Below are 4598 nucleotides of genomic sequence, written 5' to 3' on the forward strand. Positions count from 1 at the left end.
GTTCACTTTCCCAAGTCTCATTACCAAACAACTTGGCATTCAGCTTCATGATAGCTCCTAAGTATTGAGCAATTTGCTCTCCAGTCACATCGTCATCCTCTTCAGAGGATGAATAATCTTCAGAGCTCATGAATGGCAGAAGGAGATTTAATGGAATCTCTATGGTCTCTATATGAGCCTCAGATTCCTTTGGATCCGTAATAGGAAACTCCTTCTTGCTTGAGGGGCGTCCCAGGAGGTCTTCCTCACTAGGATTTTCATCCTCCTCCTCCCTTGTGCATTCGGCCATATTGATCACATCAATGGCCTTGCACTCTCCTTTTGGATTTTCTTCTGTATTGCTTGGGAGAATACTGGGAGGAGTTTCAATGACTTTCTTACTCAGCTGGCCCACTTGTGCCTCCAGATTTTTGATGGAAGATCTGGTTTCATTCATGAAACTGAAAGTGGTCTTTGACAGATCAGAGACTATATTGGCTAAATTAGAAGTGTTTTATTCAGAATTCCCTATCTGTTGCTGAGAAGATGATGGATATGGCTTGCTATTGCTCAGCCTATTGCATCCACCATTGTTAAAGCCTTGTTGAGGCTTTTGTTGATCCTTCCAGGTGAAATTTGGATGATTTCTCCATGATGGATTATAGGTGTTTCCATATGGTTCACCCATGTAATTAACCTCTGCCACGGCAGGGTTCTCAGGATCATAAGCTTCTTCAGAAGCTGCCTTTCTAGTACTGTTGGATGCATGTTGCAATCCATTCAGATTTTGAGAGATCATGTTGACCTGTTGAGTCAACACTTTGTTCTGAGCCAATATGGTATTCAAAGCATCAATTTCAAGAACTCCTTTCTTCTGAGGTATCCCATTATTCACGGAATTCCTCTCAGAGGTATACATGAACTGGTTGTTTGCAACCATATCAATGAGTTCTTGAGCCTCTTCAGACGTTTTCTTCAGGTGAATAGATCCACCTGCAGAATGGTCCAATGACATTTTCGAAAATTCAGAGAGACCATAATAGAATATATCTAATAGGGTCCATTCTGAAAACATGTCAGATGGACATCTTTTGGTCAACTGCTTGTATCTTTCCCAAGCTTCATAGAGGGATTCACCATCTTTTTGTTTGAAGGTTTGAACATCCACTCTCAGCTTGCTCAGCTTTTGAGGAGGAAAGAATTTATCTAAGAAAGCAGTGACCAGCTTATCCCAGGAGTCCAGGCTATCCTTAGGTTGTGAATCCAACCATATTCTAGCTCTGTCTCTTACAGCAAAAGGGAAAAGCATGAGTCTGTAGACTTTAGGATCAACTCCATTCGTCTTTACAGTCTCACAGATCTGCAAGAACTCAGTTAAAAACTGATAAGGATCTTCAGATGGAAGTCCATAAGACTTGCAGTTTTGTTGCATTAAAGCAACTAGTTGAGGCTAAAGCTCAAAGTTATTGGCTCCAATGGCAGGAATGGAGATGCTTCTTCCATCAAACTTGGACGTTGGCTTTGTGAAGTCACCAAGCATTCTCCTTGCATTATTATTATTATTTTCGGCTGCCATCTCCTTCTCTTGTTCGAAAATTTCTGAAAGGTTGTTTCTAGATTGTTGTAATTTAGCTTCTCTTAATTTTCTCTTCAGAGTTCTTTCAGGTTCTGGATCAGTTTCAACAAGAGTGCCTTTTTCCCTGTTACTGCTCATATGAAAGAGAAGAAAACAAGAAAAGAAAGAGGAATCCTCTATGTCACAGTATAGAGATTCCCTTATGTTAGTTGAAGAAGAAAGGGGATAGATGAATCTAAATACAAGGGATATAAGAAGTTCGGATTCTTAGATGAAGAGAGGTGAAGAGAAGTGTTAGTAATTAATTAATTAAATAGAATAAGAGAAGAGAAGAGAAATTTCGAAAATAATTTTTGAAAAAGGGGTTAGTAATTTTCGAAAATCAAAGACAAAATATAATTAAAATTAAAATTTAAAACAAAAAGAATTTTTGAAAAAGAGATGAGATATTTTCGAAAATTAGAGAGGGAAAAGTAGTTAGGTGGTTTTGAAAAAGATAAGAAACAAACAAAAAGTTTGTTAGTTGATTGAAAAAGATATTAAAATCAAATTTGAAAAAGATAAGAAGATAAGAGGTTAGATAAGATATTTGAAATCAAATTTTGAAAAAGATAAAATTTTTGAAAAAGATAAGATAAAAAGATAAAAAGATTTTTAAGAAAAAGATATTTTGAAAAAGATTTAAAATTTTAAAAAGGCTTAACTAACAAGAAATTACAAGATAAGATTCTAGAATTTAAAGATTGAACCTTTCTTAACAAGAAATAACAAACTTCAAATTTTTGAACCAATCACATTAATTGTTAGCTAATTTTCAAAAATTAGATATAAAGATAAGAAAATGATTTTTGAAAATATTTTGAAAAATAATTTTGAAATTTTCGAAAATGATAAAAAAATGAAAAAGATATGATTTTTGAAAAAGATTTTAAAAAGATAAGATTTTTAAAATTGAAAATTTTGACTTGACTTGTAAGAAACAACTAATTTTAAAAAAATGTTTGACCAAGTCAACCCAAAATTCCGAAATTTTGGAGGGAAATAAGGAAAAGATATTTTTTTTGATTTTTGAATTTTTAAAGAAAAACACAAAAATGACCCAAAACATGAAAATTTTGGATCAAGACACAAGATGCATGCAAGAATGCTATGAATGTCAAGATGAACACCAAGAACACTTTGAAGCTCATGATGAACATCAAGAACATAATTTTGAAAAATTTTTGATGCAAAGAAAACATGCAAGACACCAAACTTAGAAATCTTTAATGCATGGACTCTAACAAACAAAAAGTGCATATGAAAAACAACAACCAACACAAAACAAGAAAACATCAAGATCAAACAAGAGGACTTATCAAGAACAACTTGAAGATCATGAAGAACACTATGAATGCATGAGATTTTCGAAAAAATGCAAGGAAAAAAATTTTTTAAAGCATGCAATTGACACCAAACTTAAAAATTGACTCAAGACTCAAACAAGAAACACAAAATAATTTTTTGTTTTTATGATTTTATGATTTTTTTGTATTTTTATTTAATTTTTTTTTTCAAAAATATTTTTGGAAAAACGAAAAATAAAAGAAAAATTTTTGAAAAAGAATTTTGAAAAGAAAATTACCTAATCTGAGCAACAAGATGAACCGTCAGTTGTCCATACTCGAACAATCCCCAGCAACGGCGCCAAAAACTTGGTGGACGAAATTGTGATCACTATTCTTTAAGTTGTACTTTTATGGAATTTGAAATTGGCACGAGTGGACACAACTCCGTTCAACTGACCAGCAAGTGTACTGGGTCGTCCAAGTAATAAACCTTACGCGAGTAAGGGTCGATCCCACAGAGATTGTTGGTATGAAGCAAGCTATGGTCACCTTGTAAATCTCAGTTAGGCAGATAAAATTATGGAATTTAGAAAATCAAATAATAAAAAGAAATAATAAAAGGGATACTTATGCAGATTCATTGGTGGGAATTTCAGATAAGCATATGGAGATACTGTATGGCTCAGGGACGCCTACTTTCCTACTGCTTCAACTCAATCCTTCTTACTCCTTTCCATGGCAAGCTGTGTATAGGGGTTCACCGTTCGACGATGGCTACTTTGAATCCTCTCGGGAAAATGATCCTCTGCGGCTGTCACTCGCATGGCTAATCGTCTGGAGGCATCACACTGGCCGAAGGCTACATCCCATCCTCGCAGTGAAAACTACGCTCACGCGCTCTGTCACAGCACGGCTAATCACTGGTTGGTTCCCGCTCCTACTGGAATAGAATCCCTTAATTCTTTTGCGTCTGTCACTAACGCCCAGCACTTGCGAGTCTGAAGCACGTCACAGTCATTCATTACCGGAATCCTACTCGGAATACCACAGACAAGGTTAGACTTTCCGGATTCCCAGGATCCTACTCGGAATACCACAGACAAGGTTAGACTTTCCGGATCCTCATAAATGCCGCCATCTATCTAGCTTATACCACGAAGATTCTGTTGGGGAATCTAAGAGATACACATTCAAGCTTTGTTGCATGTAGAACGGAAGTGGTTGTCAATCACGTGCGTTCGTAAGTGAGAATGATAATGAGCATCACATAATCATCACATTCATCATGTTCTTGGGTACGAATGAATATCTTGGAATAAGAATAAGAGAGATTTGAATAAAAGAAAATAGAATTGCATTAATACTTGAGGTACAACAGAGCTCCACACCCTTAATCTATGGTGTGCAGAAACTTCGCCGTTGAAAATACATAAGTAAAAGGTTCAGGCATGGCCGAATGGCCAGCCCCCATGATCTGAGAACTAATCGTCCCAAGATGTCTAATACACTAGTAAAAAGTCCTATTTATAATAAACTAGCTACTAGGGTTTACATGAGTAAGTAATTGATGCATAAATCCACTTCCGGGGCCCACTTGGTGTATGTTTGGGCTAAGCTTGATCAATCCACGAGCTGAGGCTTCTCTTGGAGTTGAACTCCAAGTTATGACGTGTTTTGGGCGTTCAACTCCGGATCATGACGTTTTTCTGGCGTTT

At 36.1% G+C, this 4598-nt stretch overlaps 1 non-coding gene across 1 annotated transcript; it reads left to right on the plus strand.

The window, feature by feature from the left end:
- The first annotated feature begins 1052 nt into the window (after positions 1–1052).
- LOC112704617 (small nucleolar RNA R71) lies at positions 1053–1156 on the plus strand. Its single transcript, XR_003155234.1, has one exon. It is a non-coding gene; the product is annotated as a small nucleolar RNA R71 (small nucleolar RNA).
- The last annotated feature ends 3442 nt before the right edge of the window (positions 1157–4598 follow it).

This window comes from Arachis hypogaea, chromosome 7 (genome assembly GCF_003086295.3).
Source record: "Arachis hypogaea cultivar Tifrunner chromosome 7, arahy.Tifrunner.gnm2.J5K5, whole genome shotgun sequence".
NCBI lineage: Eukaryota > Viridiplantae > Streptophyta > Magnoliopsida > Fabales > Fabaceae > Arachis > Arachis hypogaea.